At 40.1% G+C, this 23,682-nt stretch overlaps 1 protein-coding gene across 1 annotated transcript in view; it reads left to right on the plus strand.

Annotated features, from left to right (window-relative positions):
• Positions 1-657: 657 nt before the first annotated feature.
• Positions 658-23,682, plus strand: part of LOC138951466 (serine/threonine-protein phosphatase 6 regulatory ankyrin repeat subunit B-like) — a 30,144-nt gene continuing 7,119 nt past the window's right edge. The window contains exon 1 of the mRNA XM_070323064.1: positions 658-854. The gene's annotated coding sequence lies outside the window, so the exon portion shown is untranslated. The remainder of the gene's footprint in view (positions 855-23,682) is intronic.

Consider the following 23,682-nt stretch of genomic DNA (forward strand, 5'->3'; position numbering starts at 1 on the left):
CGCTTATACAGTATGTTTGTTTTTGTGTCCCGATCATGACTCGGACTACACAGTCAGGACCCAGACTTTTTGGCAGAGGCAAACAACAGGGAGAGTGTGGTTGCTCCACTATCAACGACATCCGGCTACACTGTAATATTCGTTGGTGCACTGCATTTGAACAATGTTTCACTTGCTATAAGGCATATAATCCTACAAAAAATCAAACAAATCACAGAAAAAAACACACGGTAATTATCGTTCACACATGTATTCGACGCATGCAATTGTGTATGTGCAGTTCAAATAACGCAAGTAATTGCAGATGTGTGCTTATCGTGCGAGGGTACCATCAACCTGTAAAGGTGATGATTAGCAAGAGCGTGTGCCTGTTGTTTATCACCAAAAGTGTAAATTGAATGACAGGTGTATGCATTCAGTTCTTATTGGATAGTTTATTTAAAGTCCACCTACTGGACGTAATCGAAAGTTAAGCAGATGGCTATTCATTTCAGCCACCGTATCAACAACGTTATCAAACTGACGCCTTGTCACACTCATACATATATTAAAGTAAAAGGCAAAAACGAACAACACAACTATGTGTCTACTTTATCTTCAACTGATGTCTAAGTTATAAATACATTCATCCATGAATATGTACACGTAAGGCACAATTCAGCGCTCTACCTGACAGTGAGCAAGAGAACGTCGCGGAAGAATGTTATACTCTGAGCGAGTCTAGTCATGGACTAGCTGAAACTGCGCAGTTTTCTGCTGAAGCCAGAAATGAACATCGTCATTCAGATACCATCTAGAGGTTCAACTTCTGACTGAATTTCTTGCAACACAGCAGCTGCTCGACTTCTTGTCAGGTAAGTGTTAACTTCTTAACCTACCTTGACCGTTCAGAACGTTGAACCCTGATTTTAGGAAAAATAGTTCAATTATTTTATGTATTAAAACCCTTGTATGGCAAGCGTCTTTATACCTTGACACTTGCATTTGTGCACTTTTATTGTGCAGTAACTGAGCCAATGGTCAATGGCATGGCTGCAAGGAAAACCAAGTTTAGAGAAGAATGGTGGAATAAAATATCAACAAGCAAGAGATTTTCAACATTATTGTTTTAAAGTTGTCAGTTGAAAGATATCTAATTTGTAATCTCATTAAAAAAAGTTCCGGGACGCGCTCAAACGGTTGCAGCTCTGCATTATTGAATGTGAAATACATCAATCAGACCAGCCAGAAACTGTAATTTACACGGGGGATAACCGGCTATACAGTGGTAAGCTGGTGTACGGTGAGTAACACTCGATTCGGCCTGCATTTTCCCGTTTTACCACAAAGTTGTTGATTTCTGTCTGGATTAAAGGTGACCTACTGCATCTGCGATGACTAACTTTGTTTCGAAATGCATAATATGTTGAAGAAGGATTTGCGTTTTCCCGTATTTAAATGTTAAAACGAGAAATCGTGGTGACGAAGCACCGGAAATGGCTGCTCGGTGGGTTTCAAATGTAGAAATGCGCTTGTTTTTACAAAACCAGATCGTATTCAGCTTCGGTACGGGAGTCTTAGTGACAAAGGAATCATACTTGATGCAAAGGAGTGTTATTGTCGGGTTGGAATCATTCGTTAGAGCGTGCAGGCGAGAGGCAGTCAAATATGCGAGATGATCGTACACCGGGTTGAAGACCGTAGCGAATGGGGCCGCAGACGCATAATCCGGTTTGATGCATACTTTTCTGTTAAACTAGACTTTTAGAACATTCTCAGTCTCTGTCTCTCTCTGTCTCTCTGTCTCTCCGTCTCTCTGTCTCAGCAGTCTCTCTCTGTACGTCACTGAATAGTCGTCGGTTGCTAAAATGCCCCCTACCCCCTCCTCCCCCCCCTCCCGACTAACCTTCAATACATGTATAATGTTGAATAGCCAGTCAGCAATACTTTGAGGGGGAAAGGAGGCATATGTAGAGGTTACATGCCGAGTCTCAGTGATTATCAAAAATAATGGTCGAAGTTAGCGGATCATGTAAAATGCGAGCTTTAGCGAGCTTTTTCATGACCGCGAACTGAGACCATTATTTTTTATAATCACTGAGACGAGGTGTGTAACCTCTTTATTCCTCCTTTCTTCAGTTATTCAAAGAAAAGAGGAGTTTTTTTGCGAAAGTTTGATCGAATCCTATTCTCTCAACCAGTCAACCTGCGCAGGCGATCGATTAATGCGCGGTTGTATAGTTCCGTGCAAATCATTCCATTCTGTTAACACTCCTTGTCAGTTTTCCTATTTTGGGCTAAAATCAAGTACACAGATATGCTGTTATTCTGCTGTGGCGGCAAAGGCAGATATTGTGTGTTCTGTATATGTTTTGGTATCGCTTAGGATAATGTTTTTTCGTCAAATGGGACTAGCAGACCGTGAGACGAACTTTTGCACCCGTGTTCCAACGTTAAAAACTGTATGAAGTTCAGTTTTCTGGGGAAAATAGTGTATGAAACCGCTTTATGTTGTTTAAATTGATGAGATGTGTGCATTTGGTTGCGTGTGATCTGTTTATTAAATGAAATATTGTTGAAAACTGACCGTCGGATTGCAGTCTGTTGTCGAAGGAACTGAGTGAAAAGAAGAGGAACTACTCTTGTCGCCAGACAAAGTATGAGTTACTTGCCTTGGGAATTTGCTTGTGATGAACGGTTTGAGCACGGCAGATCTAGATTCAGAAAACAACCGAACTCATGGATTTTATATGGAGATTCATGTGTTCAGGCCTGTAGTTGTTAATTTAAATGCGGTATGTTTGTATTGTTTGCTCCAGAGATGTACACTTCGTACATTAGAGCGTTCGGAACTTTTCAGTCGCAAAAAGTAGTACCGAAACAGAACAACCTCTCAACCCATTGCACTATCGAGGATTCAGGCTGTTGCTGGGTCGTTATTTGTTTGGTTGCTGGGTCATTATCGAAAAATAACTACCCCTACAAGTTTACAGAGGTAAAGAAGCAGAGAGGGGAATAAATATGGTTAGGAGGTAGTCGTCCTGAGCGGATTATGACTTTATTCAACGAAGTCCTTCGGCGCTCAGTGTTTTCTGGGTAAAAAGAAGAATAAGTGTTTCCCAATAATGCCGCGGAAAAATATGTAAACATTTGCTTTAGAAAACCTTTGCTGCGGAAAAAACTATGCTTCTGCGGATGATGACATTAATTCAAAAATGCTGCAGATAAACCGGTTTTTTCTACATCATTTCTGTGGGTTTTTTCGCAGGAAAACTGAAAAAGTGATAATACGTACGCTAAGGAAAATTACATCCTAATGGTTTGCCTCGTTTCCATCTGAAAGTAGTTTTTCCGCAACATAATGTTTACATGTTTTTCCGCGGATTTATTGGGAAAACTTGTTTCTTCCGAATAACCTGTGACAGGTTTTTTTTTTACCCAGAAAAACTAACGATCTTGTTAAATAGCGTTTGTATCCGTCGCCGCCACCCCCCCACCCCCCCCCCCCCCTCAGGATATAATAGCTTGCTCCACAGTGCCCCAATCAGAAGCGAGAATAATTTTTGAAGCAAATCGAAAACGAAGTGGACTACTGCGTCCGCGATCCGTCTATGCAAATTTGATAATGCTGCTGACAGGTAAGTGTGTTACCAGCGTAATTTTGCAACTTTGAACTTCCGACAACGAACTCATTCGGCGCTCCGAAAATTCTCGGTAATTTAGGACGAGTCCATCTCTCAACAGAGAGACAACTCAAGTGATAATGAGCAAGTATAAAAGGCCGCGGAAACAGAGACTACAAATCCATCCTTTTTGGATTATGACTTCATTCAGCTATTCTGCGGAAAAACAGAAATACAGCAGAAAAACGGGTTTTCTGCAGCATTTCTGAATAATGTTATCATCCGCCGAAGCATCTTTTTTTCCGCAGCAAAACATTTTACTGCAGTAAAATTGAACTAAATAATGCTGCGGTAAAACGGTGCTGTCCTTTTATTGCAGAAAACCTTCTTACATTTTTTTCCGCAGCATTTTGTACTAGCTCATTATAATATTGGATCACGTGAGTTCCCTCTATGTTGAGAGATGGACTCGTACAAAATTACCCGGAAAACACTAAGCGCCGAATGACTTCGTTGCCTGAAAAAAGTCATGATCCAGGACAACTACCTCCTAATCGTGTGCCTCCTTTCCCCCAAAGTATTGTGTATTGTTCTATGCTGGCTGGCTAACGGATGACAGCCACACCAATTCAACATTATATTGAAGGTAAAAGTGTGTGGGGGGGGGGGGGGGGATTAGCAACCGACGACTATTCAGTGACGAAACAGTGAGAGACTGCTGAGAGAGAGAGACAGAGACAGAGAGACAGACAGGCAGAGACAGAAAGAGGAAGTGAGAGAGAGAGTGTTCGAATATCTAGTTTAACAGAAAATTATGCATCAAACCGGATTTTGCGTCTGAGGCCCCATTTGCGACGGTCTTCAACCCGGTGTACGATCATCTCGCATATTTGACCGCCTCTCGCCTGCCCACTCTAACGAACGATTCCAACCCGACAATAGCACTCCTTTGCATCAAGTATGATTCCTTTGTCACTAAGACTCCCGTACCGAAGCTGAATACGAGCTGGTTTTGTAAAAACAAGCGCATTTCTACATTTGAAACCCACCGAGCAGCCATTTCCGGTGCTTCGTCACCACGATTTCTCGTTTTAACATTTAAATACGGGAAAACGCAAATCCTTCTTCAACATATTATGCATTTCGAAACAAAGTTAGTCATCGCAGATGCAGTAGGTCACCTTTAATCCAGACAGAAATCAACAACTTTGTGGTAAAACGGGAAAATGCAGGCCGAATCGAGTGTTACTCACCGTACACAAGCTTACCACTGTATAGCCGGTTATCCCCCGTGAATTTAAGTTCATGAATTTTGAATTTGCCCTGCTGAATTTGAAAACGACTCACATTTTTCTTGGGGCTCATTGCAGGAAACTGGTATCTCAGGTGTTTAACAATGCATCTTTATACAATTTTGCTCACCGATATAAATACCTAAGATGAGCTTTTAGGTACAGTTGTAGCAATCAAATGCACACTTTTTTTTTAATTAATGACCAAACAAAGAGAACAGTGATATGAATGTTGACCCCCCCTCCTCTCGTGAACACACAATTGTTACGCAATAACAAATAAATTAAGTATCCTGATGTAAAAATGATTGATAGATATACAACTATCATAAACACTTAAAATGAAATTGGGTGGTTACTTAACCCCACTTTGTGAGTCATTTTGTGTTTTTCTGTTATTGTTGTTGTGTAAAATGGTTTACGTCAAGACATGCTGAGAGATAAGCGCTTATAATGTAGCTGCATAGTCTAATGCATTTTGTTTCTTTTTAAACCACAACCCTCAATTTGTGCATATGAGTGGGGGCAACATTTGTATGATTAATAAAAACAAATTGTTTGCGATCTTCCATTACACTTTGCTAAAATGTTGCATACATGCTCGTCCAAGTTATTTGTACAAGTGTGCACACGTCTTTGTGGGTTGAAGTAAATTCATATTTTAGAAAAAAATATATGAACGCTATGTATCTACGTATACGTATACCAATCAACAGGTCATCCTTTTCGGTGTCAAGGTATTCGAGGACGACAAATTGAATATGAAATTATAACTGAGACTGAAAATCTGAATGCCAGAAAAGGAAAGATAGAGAAAGTGTGTGAACACTTTTTATCCCCCCCTCTGCTTCTTTCTCTCTGTAAACTTGTAGGGCTAGTTATTTTTCGGTAACTTACCCAACAACCAAAATCACTTACCCAACAACGGGCCTGAATCCTCGATAGCTCATGGGTAGAGACTGTACACATTGTGGATCTACTTTTTGCGACTCAAAAGTTCAGAACACTCTAAAGTACAAAATATACATTTCTGGAGCAAACAATACAACCATACCGCATTTAAACCAGCAACTACAGGCTTGAACACATGAATCTCAATATAAAATCCATGAGTTTGGTTGTTTTCTGAATTCAGATCTGCCGTGCACAATCGTTTATCGTTAGCAAGATTCCAAGGAAAAGTAACTCTCATACTTTGTCTAGCGACACGAGTAGTTCCCCTTCCAGATTTCGGCTTCATCGACAAGACTGCAATCCGACGGTCAGTTTTCAACAATATTTCATTTTATAAACAGATCATACGCAATCCATTGCAAACATTTAATCAACTTAAAGAACATGCAGCAGTTTCATACACTATTTTGCCCCAGAAAACTTAACTTCATACAGTTTTTAACGTTGGAACACGGGTGTAAAACTTCGTCTGCTAGTCACATTCGAGGAAAGAACATTTTCTGAGCGATACCAAAACATGAACAGAACACACACTATCTGCCTTTACCGCCACAGCAGAATGACAACATAACTGTGTACTTGATTTTAGTTTAAAACATGGAAACTGACAAGAAGTGTTAACAAAATTGAATTATTTGCACGGAACTATACAACCGCGCATTAATCGATAGCCTGCGCAGGTAGACTGGTTGGGTGAATATGATTCGATCAAACTTTCGCACAAAAACTCCTCTTTTCTTTGAATAACTGAAGAAAGGAGGGATAAAGAGGTTACATACCTCGTCTCAGTGATTATCAAAAATAATGGTCTCAGTTCGCGGTCATGAAAAAGCTCGCTGAAGCTCGCATTTTTCATGATCCGCTAACTTCGACCATTATTTTTAATAATCACTGAGACTCGGCATGTAACCTCTACGTATCTACGTACGTATACCAATCAACAGGTCGCACTTCCCGGTGTCAAGGTGTTCGGGGACGACAAATTAATTATTAAATCATAACTGAGACTGAAAATCTAAATACTAGCAAAAGAAGGGAGTTTTGATAAGAAAACAAATCTCGAAAAAACAAATCTTGTTGTAATAACGACTGGTTGGGTAAAAGGATTTGATGTTGCATCGTTCTTTGTCTTGTTATGATCAACCAAAGAAAACAGCTGTTGTACACTGTCATATACATACGTGAATATCAGTGCACATACATAACTTTATTGTGTTAAACCTGCCTTTGGCGAGTCAGAGTGACATTCTGCGTTCAAGTTTGAAAAGGTACTTTCTATTCAACTTACAAGGAGGGTCTCGCATCGCTGCAGAAGAAAAGACGGCTTCAAGTTACCTCACACAGTTGTGAAATAAACGTGTAGGGTGTGTTGTAACTTGCCAGGTCGAGCAACGCATCGATGTGTTTCTGATAATAACTTGCTGACTGAAAAAGCTTTACCTGAATAGTAGACTAGGCTCCTGTGGCTTTGTGGTAGTCATGTGCTTCCGAACAACGTTTGGAATCTTGAAAAAACTTTTGAACAGTGGGGTTAAGAAGTGATTCTTTTGTGACTCATTACTAACAGCTATTGGTTAAAACAGTGTTTTATTCAACAATTAATAGATACAATACATTATGGTTTAGAATCAACTACAAGCTATAAGCTTATAGTGAGGATCCTAACAGCTATTGTTTTTTTGGTGTAGCAATAGTGTCCGATATTTTAAAAAGACAAGTATAATGCCGACAAGTCGAAGACGACTTTACCTCGTCGACTTTCAAACCTCATCTCACTTACAGATTCGTTCTTTAAGTTAAGCTGCCTTTTGGGCAAGTGGGTCATCTCGGGACAAAGCATAATTATAGCTGTCTTTGGCTCATTTGCGACATACACGACGAATGGGGCAAAACGGAAATCTAATTCGATTCACCGTCTGAGATCTGGACAGACAATAAGACCATCCCTCAGCGTGGACACACATTGACAAAGCAACAGTGTTCCCTGTTCATAGTAGCAATGTTTTGATGAACACATCTGTTGGCAAACACTGGGAGCAATCTGTGAAATCAATTCATTCACTCTGCACAGAAAGCTGTCATGATGTTGATTGTTGCCATGTTTGTTTGTTTGTTTGTTTGTTTGTTTGTTTGCTTAACGCCCAGCCGACCACGAAGGGCCATATCAGGGCGGTGCTGCTTTGACATTTAACGTGCGCCACACACAAGACAGAAGTCGCAGCACAGGCTTCATGTCTAACCCAGTCACATTATTCTGACACCTGACCAACCAGTCCTAGCACTAACCCCATAATGCCAGACGCCATGCGGAGCAGCCACCAGCTATATAGATTGCCAATTTTAAAGTCTTAAGTATGACCCGGCCGGGGTTCGAACCCACGACCTCCCGCTCACGGGGCGGACGCCTTACCACTAGGCCAACCGTGCCGGTTTTGTTGCCATGTGTCCAAGTGGAGGGATGTTGTTATCAAACGCATGGCCAGATCGGAGACGATGAGCCAAACTGATTTAACGAGCAGGACTGTCCCTTTGAAAACCCTTTTTGTATTCTCCATAACGTTGTGATTTTCTTCTTAATCTTGTTTTTGTTTATAAATAGCAGATGAACCCATTGCTAAAGTGTGGGAGGCGAATGCACAAATATAAGAGATTGGGCGAACAGCTCATGTTGTGAGCCTGTGAGGGGACGCGGGCTGAACATTCTATTCGTGCAAAACAAAAATATGCAAATGTGCTGGAAACAAGACACCAGTCTAGTCAAGAGTTTCACACTGTGTAAAACTTGAGGCTCTTGTCTACACCTTTCGCAGGAGCCCTTGGTCCAAATTTAGACATGCATTCAGGCTGAGCTTCATATATATACATGCTGCGCATTTCTCTGGCGGACTGTTTATCAGGTTAGTATTCAGTACACAGTTTTAAATAACAGTATTCATTCACACTTCCGTGGCAAATTTGCTGAAGGCTCTAATACTAGTAGATGTTTGGTGGCTTGTTGACAGACCAGGTTTATTGTTGGTCCGAGGGGGACTTATCGTCTTCGGATTTAAAGGCTGGGAGACAATTTCAAAGTATTACCATCAACATGCTATTTTTATTTTAAAGAACCTCAACAGGCTTTTTTTGATGTCAAAAACGCGTTCATTTGCGTTTTGGGTGACTTAGGTTAACCAAGCATATGCATGCTGTAGGAAATTGTTTTCTCACCTTCCCTCACAGGGTTTAGTTTATTTCGGAATCGTTTTAGGTAACCATAATCCGACGAATTTTGTGGCTGTTCAGCGAAGCGTTTTCGCGTTCCGATCTGGCGGCCATTGTATCGCAAACGTCCGCGAGAGTATACGTACGGAAGTGATGAATTCTGGGTACAAATTCCGATGACTTCACAAGCAGTATTCATGGCAGAAGCGACTTTAGCTGCTGAACCTTACAGTTTTGAGCCTGGGGGTTAAAATCAAGGGTCTGCGCGTCCCGTGATTTGTACATTTGTTTTACAAATCACGTTAATGCTCCCGATATTTTCTTGTCATCTCCAAAGTCAAGGCACCAAAACAAAATCCCTTGACCTTTGGGGTAACGCGACTGTTGATGTTTAGATTTTTTTTTTTCATTACTAGATTGTCCCGTCGCTGGGAAATGCGGGTCACTTCCTCCCAGTGGAAAGCTAGCAGCAACAGAATCGCGCTACCCCAAAGTCAAGGGATCTATGGGATTTGTTTTTCTTTTCTTTATTGTCCCATCGCTGGGAAATTAGGGTCGCTTCCTCCCAGTGGAAAGCTAGCAACAACAGAGTCGCGCTACCCCAAAGTCAATGAATCTATTAGACTTTTTTTCATTTCTTTATTGTCCTGTCACATTCCACAACTTGGACACATACCACAACTTTGACACATTACCACGTCTTGGACACATACCACATCTTGGACACATACCACAACTTGGACACATACCACATCTTGGACACATACCACAACTTGGACACAGACCACATCTTAGACGCATACCACAACTTGGACACATTACCACATCTTGGACACATACCGCAACTTGGACACATACCACAACTTGGTCACATACCACATGTTGGACACATTCCACATCTTGGACACATACCTTTTTCGTATAACCTTTGCCCCCAGCGTTTCGACCAATCAGATTTTAGGGCACGGCAGCCTCTCTCTGATAACCGGAACTAGGGGGCAATAGGTGCTTGGCCTGAAATACCTCTTTCACTTTCGGTGCTCGAAGTACTATTGCCAGAGGATTACTTTGAGAAATTCTGCAAGAAAACGGATTATAGGGTCATTATTCTGTAGCCTTTCTACAATGATGTCAGTAACGTTGCGCAGGGAATCCTACGTTACCGTTCTCAGCAGATTGCTACTTTGCTTGTTTTCCGCAAATCCTGGCAACAATTGCTGAGTCTGAGTCAATTCAAGAAGCTTTCTTACGACTCATAGATAGTTACATGTTGCTGAATTTCACAATGTCAAGAGTTTTGAAACCAACTGTTAAGATTGAAAGGATTAAAGACATATGGAATATGCAAAATAACTTTAAAATGTCAAATATCGCCTTTTCCATTTGTCCAACAAAAATAAAACATTTGTCAACGCCTTTATCACATTAATAAACATAGGAACAGACACTAAATGTACCCACAAACACCAACTATGAGCGAAAATGTGTGAACATTCCTGTTTCAATGTCCGCCATTTTGTTTTCAATATGGCGGCTAAAATATTAGTGGAGCAAGGTGATATCCCCTCTGGAGATGTTCACGGACATCTAATTGAAGCATCCAGATGGGATGTCAGCTTCTAACAAGCAAGGTTGACCTAGTTCACCATGTCCAACTGGAGCTATCTCTCTATGCCTGTGCTTCTAGTTGTCAGTGTCCATTTGCTTGGCTGCCTGGCTAGTATTTGTAGTGCCTTATATGTAATACATGGCTACAAGCTTGTCATTCAACGTCACAGCTGAACATATTGTTTGTATCAAGTTATGGTTAGTCAACAGTCACCATAATATTGTCTGCTTTTAACAGTCAAATCTTCAATGCATGTATTCAATACTCGATGACTCAAAATCGATAAAAATTGAAAATATATTTAGGGCTTAAGATGTCAACAACAGATCATAAGCGGGGTACCCATATGGAATAATAACAACTACAAGCTATATGTTAAAACATGTATCCCATTCATTTTTTAAAGCATTGTTCTTCGTGTAACGCTTTGGCTTACCATCTCAAATCTGGCTAGACTTTTACAAGGGACCTTCCCTTGCTTTAGATACATGCTAAAATAAACACTTTAAATGCTTTATTGCTGAATAGGAATTTATTTTATTTTATTTCTACGAGAAGCCACTTTAATTCGTACATTTTGTAAACATTGTGTGGCGACAACTCCTTGAGCGCAGCCTTAGGGTGTCCATTCATTTGCAAAATAAGTCAACCTTTCAGTCTCAAGGGATTCATGAAAGTATCTGCATGTTTTTCCACGCCATCAAAATGTGTATGTTCGATTATATCTGCAAATGAAAACGTAATTTTTGAGTTTTAGGATTTCACTTCTTTAGTTATCCAAAATCATAGATATACACAGACCGGCATTACGAAACAAAAGAAATAAAACACACGGCCATATGTTTTTCTTTGCTGATTTTGAGACAATTAAAGGCAGTAACAACAGCATTTGGTCCATGACATTGTGTATTACAACAGTCATTAACATTTCATGTTGGGTTTTGTTTAATTTTTTTCTCTCGTCATTTTACCATGTTGATGTTTCAGGAGAAAAAAGAACACAGTAGGGGCGTTTCTTTGCATGATCAAACTTAAAGGTACTGAACTTGTCAAATCCAGGTGCACGGAGCCCCTGGGGCTTTTAGTCATACCTCAGGCAGCTATCCGTTAGAATAACTACCAAGTTTCATTGACTTGCACCCAAAGAGTCAAGAACTGCGATTTTTTTACGAATTAATTTCGTACTCGGACCCGGCTGGTCTTGACCTATTTTTGGATCTAAATGTATATCAGGTAGATCACCACATCATGCACAAAAAGACACGTCACTAGCAAACTATGTCAGACATCATCATGAGTTTGTGTAAAACAAAATGGAGGCCGGAATCACTCAGTTGAATCGAACTCCGACCAAACACCACGTAATAACTAGGTTAATTTATGCACTCGCGTGAACAAGAAACTGTCGAGCTTCACAGATGTCGTCGTTTGGTAGTTTTGGGTTTGTTTTACTACCATAGGAGGATTTTTGAACTGTAAATGCACTCAGCTGCAACAAAAACGCAAAACAAAGGCTGTGAGCTGCACTGTGCCTTTAACTAAACAACATAAAAATGCGTATGATGTAACATATGCAGTGTCAAAGTAAACACAGACCGAAAATCATATCAATAATGGTGTTCGTATTGCATGCATCGTCTGTCTCTAATGACGCAGCCATTGTGCCTTCTTTGTGCATGTATGAAACGCAAAGCTTGATTGGATAATGTCACGTGCAAAAAGCTTACTTGAAGTCTGATAGGCTTGTGTCAAAGGTCGTCAAGAGAGAACACTTATTCACGCGCACTTTTTTCAAAGTGAACTTAGCTCCCTTCGTTAGCTGACCATTTCGGACCCTCCCTCAATTGTAACAGGCCATTTTCACACATAGTCAGTTTTGACCGGGAGGTCATTCTGGGCTAGCTGATTTTGACCGGGAGGTCATTCTGGGCTAGCCAATTTTGACCCCCCCCCCCCAGTCAGTTTTGACCCCCCCTTCAAACTTTAAGAATAAGTACGTTAGGACCATTTAAAACGAAATATATGTATGTGTGCACAAAATATGCTGGAAAAATGATCTAAAAAATTAAAATTAAAAAACAAAAAAATTTTTTTTTTAAAAAAGTTTCGACGCTTTCTTTGAAACTTCCAAAATAAGTACACTAGGACCTTTTAAAACGAAATGTACGCATAAATGAATGCATCTATGCATCTCCACAAGTTTGGGGGGGGGGTCATTCTGGGCTAGCCCAGAATGACCCCCCCCCCCCCCCAAACTTGTGGAGATGCATAGATGCATTCATTTATGCGTACATTTCGGTCAAAATCAGCTTGCCCAGAATGACCCCCCGGTCAAAACTGACTACGCCAGTCAGTTTTGACCCCCCCCTTCAAACCTTAAATATAAGTACGTTAGGACCATTTAAAACGAAATATATGTATGTGTGCACAAAATCAGTTGGAAAAATGATCTAAAAAATTAAAATTAAATTAAAAAAAAAAAAAAAGTTTTGACGCTTCCTTTTAAACTTCAAACAAAAGTACACTAGGACCTGTTAAAACGAAATTTATCCTACATACGTGAGAGAGATACCCGTGAGATAAAAATCGTTCAAATCACACGTGTGTATATCATGTAAATGAGGTCAACCGGAAGGTCATGCTATGTAAATTAGTAATTACATATTCATGAAGAACTACTTTTGCAACAAAATGGCAACTGCCACGAAACCGATTTGTCATCACTGAAAGAATTTTTTAGTGATGAGCTGTTCGAAGACATGTTTGGTGATGACGCGAATGACGAAGTCGATGAAGAAAAAAGCGAGTCATCCATGATTTATGATTTTTCTCCAATAGACTCATTCGTTCAGACAAACAAGAACAAGAACACTCTCCGAAAAACGGTTTACGATATACGTCGCCTATCGACGTTTATGGCGAAACACGGGGACAAAAGAAACATTAGCACCATCCAACCACAAAAATTATGCAAAATTCTCTGCTCTCTTTTCATGAGTTTGAAAAAACCGGATGGCAAAGAGTATGAACCATCCCCACGCTGAGCGGCCTTCTCAGCAGCATCCATCGACAGTTGAAGTCTAAAAAGTACTGTGCACCCGTTATAGACGGCCCCGAATTTGCACTTGTAACTGAGAGAAGTCGTGAAGACAAAGCAGAAGATTGTTAAACAGGGAGGTTGTGGCAACTTACCTAACAGGGCTCAACCGCTGAAAGATGAAGATGTTGACAAGCTGTGGCAGACAAAACAGCTCGGAGTCGCAGATCCAGAAGTAATCCTGAATACTCTGTGGTGGCAAAACACAGTCAACTTTGGTCTGCACAGCGTGACACCTCACAGGCACATGCAGTGGGGAGACGTGTCCTTGCATGAAGACAATCCAAAACATGCCAGGGCGACATGTGAAGAAAAGCTGGGATCATCAACCCGAGGTAGATCTACACCAACCACTCTGCACGCAAGTTCCTAGTGCAGAAACTTTCCGAGAATAACGTTCCTCCGACCAAAATAATGCAGCTATCTCCAAGGCACAACAACGTTAAGCAGCATTTCCCCAGAGGAACACCGTGGCTTCAGTCTGATGCTAAACGGCACTGCACCGGTCTCGGAGCTGTCGCCAGTGTCGGCACATTGGATTCGCACGGCCACTTCAACTCCAGCCGTCTCCACTGCCACTGCCACTGCCACAATCACATCCCAGCAAACGCTAACAACACTGTTTGCAAGGCCTGTGCACGTTGGTACCATCAACATCAACCAATATTTGTCCAGTCACCAAACCGAGAAGTGACCATCTGAAAGCTGTCGACTCGCCTGGCTCCGACTTGACTGTCATCCTATCGCGGAAGGATATGCTTTGCTGTTGTTGTTCCTTTTGGTTTCTTTTATCCTGTGGCCACTGCTTTTCTTTTTATCTGGTATATTTTGAAGTGACCATCATTTCGTTGTTCGAATTTATTTAATCAATGTTCAATATTAAACTTAACAGTGTTAACAAAGGCGAACTACTTTGTCCTAGTTTGAGAGTGTGTGTCATGGCGGAGGAATGAATGTCAAATTGAGTAAAGTGGTTTGAAGTTCCAAAGCGGGTTGATCCAAAGGCAATAGCGCTGTCGGTGACTTTTAGTTAGATCTGGCACAGAAGTATATAAATAGAGAATACTACATGGCTTGCTGTGTCGTACCAGATTTACACGAGTTGTTTTTTTAAATAGTGAACTGCGAGCGAAAGCGAGCTGTTCACTATTTGAAAAAGCAACGAGTGTAAATCTGGTACGACACAGCAAGCCATGTAGTATTCTGTTTATCCTACATTATATACTTCTGTGCCAGATCTAACTAAAAGTCACCGACAGCGCTATTGCCTTTGGATCAACCCGCTTTAGAACTGCAAACCACTTTACTCAATTTGACATTCATTCCTCCGCCATGACACACACTCTCAAACTAGGACAAAGTAGTTCGGCTTTGTTAACACTGTTAAGTTTAATATTGAACATTGATGAAATAAATTCGAAGAACGAAATCATGGTCACTTCAAAATATACCAGATAAAAAGAAAAGCAGTGGCCACAGGATAAAAGAAACCAAATGGAACAACAACAGCAGAGCATATCCTTCCGCGATAGGATGACAGTCAAGTCGGAGCCAGGCGAGTCGACAGCTTTCAGATGGTCACTTCTCGGTTTGGTGACTGCACAAATATTGGTTGATGTTGATGGTACCAACGTGCACAGGCCCTGCAAACAGTGTTGTTAGCGTTTGCTGGGATGTGATTGAGGCAGTGGCAGTGGAGACGGCTGAAGTTGAAGTGGGGGCGAAACCAATGTGTCGTCTGCCGACACTGGCGACAGCTCCGAGACCGGTGCAGTGCCGTTTACTGAGTATCACACTGAAGCCACGGTGTTTCTCTTGAGAAATGCTGCTGTAAGTGTTAATACTCTGGACGTTTTTGTGCCAAGATAGCTGCATTATTTTGGTCGGAGGAACGTTATTCTCGGAAAGTTTCTGCACTAGGAACTTGCGTGCAGAGTGGTTGGTGTAGATCTACCTCGGGTTGATGATCCCAGCTTTTCTGCACATGTTTTTCATGGTTGCTGACAACTTGTTGACGCCGACAGGTTGGCGCTTGAACCATGGAAATTCTTCAGATGCAACTTTTGTGTTTGTTGCACAATAGAAGGGGGAACTTGTCTCGGAGTAACTTTTTGGTCGGAGAGCTGCGTATGTTTTGTAAACTGCGACAGGGCAGCGCTCATCGTTCGACGCCCAAGCTTTCGGACAGACATCACGCACAGACTTTGGATTGTCGCCCTGGCATGTTTTGGATTGTCTTTCGCAAAATTGGAGATATTCTCTGCCATTACTGTCTTCATGTAAGGACACGTCTCCCCACTGCATGTGCCTGTGAGGAGTCACGCTCGGCTGCGCAGATCAAAGTTGACAGTTTTGCCACCACAGAGTATTCAGGATTGCTTCTGGATCTGCGACTCGGAGCTGTTTTGTCTGCCACAGCTTGTCAACATCTTCATGTTTCAGCGGTTGACCCTTGTTAGGTAAGTTGCCACAATTAACCTTCCTGTTTAACAATCTTCTGCTTTGTCTTCACGACTTCTCTCAGTTAACGGATGCACAGTACTTTTTAGACTTCAACTGTCGATGGATGCTGCTAAGAAGGCCCCTCAGCGTGGATGGTTTATACTCTTTGCCATCCGGTTTTTTCAAACTCATGAAAAAGGAGCAGATAATTTTGCATAATTCTTGTGGTTGGATGGTGCTAATCACGCCTAATGTTTCTTTTGTCCACGTGTTTCGCCATAAACGTATGGCGACGTATATCGTAAACCGTTTTTCGGAGAGTGTTCTTGTTCTTGTTTGTCTGAACGAATGAGTCTATTGGAGAAAAATCATAAATCATGGATGACTCACTCTTTTCTTCATCGACTTCGTCATTCGCGTCATCACCAAACATGTCTTCGAACAGCTCATCACTCAAAAATTCGTTCAGTGTTGACAAATCGGTTTTCGTGGCAGTTGCCATTTTGTTGCAAAAGTAGTTCTTCATGAATGTGTAATTACTAATTTACATAGCTTGACCTTCCGGTTGATCCCATGTACTACTAATTTACATAGCTTGACCTTCCGGTTGACCTCATTTACATGATATACACACGTGTGATTTGAACGATTTTTATCTCACGGGTATCTCTCTCACGTATGTAGGATAATGTAGGATAAACAGAATACTACATGGCTTGCTGTGTCGTACCAGATTTACACTCGTTGCTTTTTCAAATGGTGAACAGCTCGCTTTCGCTCGCAGTTCACTATTTAAAAAAACAACTCGTGTAAATCTGGTACCACACAGCAAGCCATGTAGTATTCTCTATGTACGCATAAATGAATGCATCAATGCATTTCCACAAGTTTGGGGGGGGGGTCATTCTGGGCCCAGAATGACCTCCCGGTCAAAATCAGCTAGCCCAGAATGACCCCCCGGTCAAAACTGACTACGCCAGTCAGTTTTGACCCCCCCTTTAAACTTTAAGAATAAGTACGTTAGGACCATTTAAAACGAAATATATGTATGTGTGCACAAAATCTGTTGGAAAAATGATATAAAAAATTAAAATTAAAAAAAAAATTAAGAAAAAAAAAAAGTTTTGACGCTTCCTTTTAAACTTCAAAAATAAGTACACTAGGACCTTTTAAAACGAAATGTACGCATAAATGAATGCATCTATGCATCTCCACAAGTTTTTTTTTTGGGGGGTCATTCTGGTCAAAATCAGCTAGCCCAGAATGACCCCCCGGTCAAAACTGACTACGCCAGTCAGTTTTGACCACCCTTCAAACTTTAAGAATAAGTACGTTAGGACCATTTAAAACGAAATATATGTATGTGTGCACAAAATCTGTTGGAAAAATGATCTAAAAAATTAAAATAAAATAAAAATAAAAATTTTTTGACGCTTCTTTTGAAACTTTAAAAATAAGTACACTAGGACCTTTTAAAACGAAATGTACGCATAAATGAATGCATCTATGCATCTCCACAAGTTTAGGGGGGGGGGTCAAAATCAGTTAGCCCAGACTGACCCCCCTGTCAAAACTGACTAGGCCAGTCAGTTTTGACCCCCCCTTCAAACTCTAAGAATAAGTACGTTAGGACCATTTAAAACGAAATATATGTATGTGTGCACAAAATCTGTTGGAAAAATGATCTAAAAAATTAAAATTAAAAAAAATAAAAAGTTTTGACGCTTCCTTTTAAACTTAAAAAAAAAGTACACTAGGACCTGTTAAAACGAAATGTACGCATAAATGAATGCATCTATGCATTTCCACAAGTTTGGGGGGTGGGTCATTCTGGGCCCAGAATGACCTCCCGGTCAAAATCAGCTAGCCCAGAATGACCCCCCGGTCAAAACTGACTACGCCAGTCAGTTTTGACCCCCCCTTCAAACTTTAAGAATAAGTACGTTAGGACCATTTAAAACGAAATATATGTATGTGTGCACAAAATCTGTTGGACAAATTATCTAAAAAATTAAAATTCAAAAAAAAATTAAAAAAAAACCAAAAACAAGTTTTGACGCTTCCTTTTAAACTTTCAAAAAAAGTACACTAGGACCTTTTAAAACGAAATGTACGCATAAATGAATGCATCTATGCATCTCCACAAGTTTGGGGGGGGGGGGGTCATTCTGGGCTAGCCCAGAATGACCTCCCGGTCAAAATCAGCTAGCCCAGAATGACCCCCCGGTCAAAACTGACTACGCCAGTCAGTTTTGACCCCCCCTTCAAACTTCAAGAATTAGTACTTTAAGACTTTTTAAACCGAAATGAATGTAAATGTGGACAATATTTGTTAGAAAAATGATATTACAACAAACAAAACAAAAACCCTTAACTCTAAAAAAAAAAAAAAAAGTTTCGACGCTTCCTTTGAAATTTCAAAAATAAGTACACTGGGACCTTTTAAAACGAAATGTACGCATAAATGAATGCATCTACGCATCTCCACAAGGTCAAAACTGACTAGGCCAGTCAGTTTTGACCCCCCCTTCAAACTTTAAGAATAAGTACGTTAGGACCATTTAAAACGAAATATATGTATGTGTGCACAAAATCTATTAAAAAATGATCTAAAAAATTAAAATTAAAAAAAAAATTAAAACAAATTTTAAAAAAGTTTCGACGCTTCCTTTGAAACTTCAAAAATAAGTACACTAGGACCTTTTAAAACGAAATGTACGCATAAATGAATGCATCTATGCATCTCCACAAGTTTTTTTGGGGGGGGTCATTCTGAGCTAGCCCAGAATGACCTCCCGGTCAAAATCAGCTAGCCCAGAATGACCCCCCGGTCAAAACTGACTACGCCAGTCAGTTTTGACCCCCCCTTCAAACCTTAAATATAAGTACGTTAGGACCATTTAAAACGAAATATATGTATGTGTGCACAAAATCTGTTGGAAAAATGATCTAAAAAATTAAAATTAAAATAAAATAAAAAAAAGTTTTGACGCTTCCTTTGAAACTTCAAAAATAAGTACACTAGGACCTTTTAAAACGAAATGTACGCATAAATGAATGCATTTATGCATCTCCACAAGTTTAGGGGGGGGGTCAAAATCAGTTAGCCCAGACTGACCCCCCTGTCAAAACTGACTAGGCCAGTCAGTTTTGACCCCCCCTTCAAACTCTAAGAATAAGTACGTTAGGACCATTTAAAACGAAATATATGTATGTGTGCACAAAATCTGTTGGAAAAATGATCTAAAAAATTAAAATTAAAAAAAATAAAAAGTTTTGACGCTTCCTTTTAAACTTAAAAAAAAAGTACACTAGGACCTGTTAAAACGAAATGTACGCATAAATGAATGCATCAATGCATTTCCACAATTTTGGGGGGTGGGTCATTCTGGGCCCAGAATGACCTCCCGGTCAAAATCAGCTAGCCCAGAATGACCCCCCCCCCCCGGTCAAAACTGACTACGCCAGTCAGTTTTGACCCCCCCCTTTAAACTTTAAGAATAAGTACGTTAGGACCATTTAAAACGAAATATATGTATGTGTGCACAAAATCTGTTGGACAAATTATCTAAAAAATTAAAATTCAAAAAAAAATTAAAAAAAAACCAAAAACAAGTTTTGACGCTTCCTTTTAAACTTTCAAAAAAAGTACACTAGGACCTTTTAAAACGAAATGTACGCATAAATGAATGCATCTATGCATCTCCACAAGTTTGGGGGGGGGGTCATTCTGGGCTAGCCTAAAATGACCTCCCGGTCAAAATCAGCTTGCCCAGAATGACCCCCCGGTCAAAACTGACTAGGCCAGTCAATTTTGACTCCCCTTCAAACTTCAAGAATGAGTACTTTAAGACTTTTTAAACCGAAATGAATGTAAATGTGGACAATATTTGTTAGAAAAATGATATTACAACAAACAAAACAAAAACCCTTAACTCTAAAAAAAAAAAAAAAAGTTTCGACGCTTCCTTTGAAATTTCAAAAATAAGTACACTGGGACCTTTTAAAACGAAATGTACGCATAAATGAATGCATCTACGCATCTCCACAAGGTCAAAACTGACTAGGCCAGTCAGTTTTGACCCCCCCTTCAAACTTTAAGAATAAGTACGTTAGGACCATTTAAAACGAAATATATGTATGTGTGCACAAAATCTATTAAAAAATGATATAAAAAATTAAAATTAAAAAAAAAATTAAAAAAATTAAAACAGTTTTGACGCTCCCTTTGAAACTTCAAAAATAAGTACACTAGGACCTTTTATTACGAAATGTACGCATAAATGTATGCATCTATGGATCTCCACAAGTTTTTTTGGGGGGGGTCATTCTGAGCTAGCTGATTTTGACCGGGGGGTCATTCTGGGCTAGCTGATTTTGACCCCCCTCCCCCTAACCTGGGGAGATGCATAGATGCATACATACATGCGTATGTTTTGTTTTGAGAGGTCCTAGTGTACTTATTCTTGAAGTTCGAAGGGAAGTGTGGAAACTTTTTTTTCTTTTTTTTTCTTGTAATATCCTTTTTCTAACAAATATTGTCCATATTTACATTTATTTCGGTTTAGAAAGTTAAAGTACTTATTCTTGAAGTTTGAAAGAGGAGGTCAAAACTGACTGGCCTAGTCAGTTTTGACCGGGGGGTCATTTTGGGCTAGCTGATTTTGACGGGAGGTCATTCTGGGCGAGCCCAGAATGGCCCCCCCCCCCCCCTAAACTTGTGGAGATGCATAGATGCATTTATTTATTTGTACATTTCGTTTTAAAAGGTCCTAGTGTACTTATTTTTGAAGTTTCAAAGGAGGTGTAAAAAAAAAAGAGTTAATTATTTTTTTTTAAATTTTGTCTTATTTGTTTAGATCATTTTTGCAACAATTATTGTGCACATACATATATATTTCGTTGTAAAAGGTCCTAACGTACTTATTCTTGAAGTTTGAAGGGGAGGTCAAAATTTACTGGCCCAGTCAGTTTTGAACGGGGGTGGGGGGGGGAGTCATTCTGGGCTAGCTGATTTTGACCGGGAGGTCATAATGACCCCCCCCCCTAAACTTGTGGAGATGCATAGATGCATTTATTTATTTGTACATTTCGTTTTAAAAGGTCCTAGTGTACTTATTTTTGAAGTTTCAAAGGAGGTGTCAAAAAAAAATTGTTTTTAATTTTTTAAATTTGTTTAGATCATTTTTGCAACAAATATCGTTTTAAAAGGTCCTAACGTACTTATTCTTGAAGTTTGAAGGGGAGGTCAAAACTGACTGGCCTAGTCAGTTTTGACCGGGGGGTCATTTTGGGCTAGCTGATTTTGACCGGGGGGTCATTCCGGGCTAGCTGATTTTGACCCCCCCCCCCTAACCTGGGGATATGCATAGATGCATACATACATGCGTATGTTTTGTTTTGAGAGGCCCTAGTGTACTTATTCTTGAAGTTCGAAGGGAAGTTTGGAAACTTTTTTTTTCTATTTTTGTTCTTGTAATATCCTTTTTCTAACATAATAATATTGTCCATATTTACATTTATTTCGGTTTAGAAAGTTAAAGTACTTATTCTTGAAGTTTGAAGGGGGGGGGGGGGGGGTCAAAACTGACTGGCCTAGTCAGTTTTGACCGGGTGGTCATTTTGGGCTAGCTGATTTTGACGGGAGGTCATTCTGGGCTAGCCCAGAATGATCCCCCCCCCCTAAACTTGTGGAGATGCATAGATGCAGTTATTTATTTGTACATTTCGTTTTAAAAGATCCTAGTGTACTTATTTTTGAAGTTTCAAAGGAGGTTTAAAAAAAAAAAAGAGTTAAATTTTTTTACATTTTTTTTTACATTTTTTTGATTTGTTTAGATCATTTTTGCAACAAATATTGTGCACATACATATATATTTCGTTTTAAAAGGTCCTAACGTACTTATTCTTGAAGTTTGAAGGGGAGGTCAAAATTTACTGGCCCAGTCAGTTTTGAACGGGGGTGGGGGGGGGAGTCATTCTGGGCTAGCTGATTTTGACCGGGAGGTCATTCTGGGCTAGCTGATTTTGACCCCCCCCTAAACTTGTGGAGATGCATAGATGCATTTATTTATATGTACATTTCGTTTTAAAAGGTCCTAGTGTACTTATTTTTGAAATTTTAAAGGAGGTGTCAAAAAAAAAATTGTTTTTAATTTGTTTAGATCATTTTTGCAACAAATATTGTTTTAAAAGGTCCTAACGTACTTATTCTTGAAGTTTGAAGGGGAGGTCAAAACTGACTGGCCTAGTCAGTTTTGACCGGGGGGTCATTCTGGGCTAGCTGATTTTGACCGGGGGGTCATTCTGGGCTAGCTGATTTTGACCCCCCCCCCTAACCTGGGGAGATGCATAGATGCATACATACATGCGTATGTTTTGTTTTGAGAGGTCCTAGTGTACTTATTCTTGAAGTTCGAAGGGAAGTGTGGAAACTTTTTTTTTTCTTGTAATATCCTTTTTCTAACAAATATTGTCCACATTTACATGTATTTCGGTTTAGAAAGTTATAGTACTTATTCTTGAAGTTTGAAGGGGGGGGGTCAAAACTGACTGGCCTAGTCAGTTTTGACCGGGGGGTCATTCTGGGCTAGCTGATTTTGACCGCCCCCCCCCCCCCCTAAACTTGTGGAGATGCATAGATGCATTTATTTATTTGTACATTTCGTTTAAAAAGGTCCTAGTGTACTTCTTCTTGAAGTTTCAAAGGAGGTGTCAAAACACTTTTTTAATTTTTTTAATTTTTAATTTTGTTATTTTAGATCATTTTTCCAACAAATATATATTTCGTTTTAAAAGGTCCTAACATACTTATTCTTGAAGTTTGAAGGGGAGGTCAAAACTGACTGGCCTAGTCAGTTTTGACCGGGGGGTCATTCTGGGCTAGCTGATTTTGACCGGGGGGTCATTCTGGGCTAGCTGATTTTGACCCCCCCCCCTAACCTGGGGAGATGCATAGATGCACACATACATGCGTATGTTTTGTTTTGAGAGGTCCTAGTGTACTTATTCTTGAAGTTCGAAGGGAAGTGTGAAAACTTTTTTTTTTCTTGTAATATCCTTTTTCTGACAAATATTGTCCACATTTACATTTATTTCGGTTTAGAAAGTTATAGTACTTATTCTTGAAGTTTGAAGGGGGGGGGGTCAAAACTGACTGGCCTAGTCAGTTTTGACCGGGGGGTCATTCTGGGCTAGCTGATTTTGACCGGGGGGTCATTCTGGGCTAGCTGATTTTGACCCCCCTAACCTGGGGAGATGCATAGATGCATACATACATGCGTATGTTTTGTTTTGAGAGGTCCTAGTGTACTTATTCTTGAAGTTCGAAGGGAAGTGTGGAAACTTTTTTTTCTTTCTTGTAATATCCTTTTTCTAACAAATATTGTCCACATTTACATTTATTTCGGTTTAGAAAGTTATAGTACTTATTCTTGAAGTTTGAAGGGGGGGGGGGTCAAAACTGACTGGCCTAGTCAGTTTTGA

The sequence above is a fragment of the Littorina saxatilis genome, linkage group LG16 (assembly GCF_037325665.1).
Source record: "Littorina saxatilis isolate snail1 linkage group LG16, US_GU_Lsax_2.0, whole genome shotgun sequence".
Taxonomy (NCBI): Eukaryota; Metazoa; Mollusca; class Gastropoda; order Littorinimorpha; family Littorinidae; genus Littorina; species Littorina saxatilis.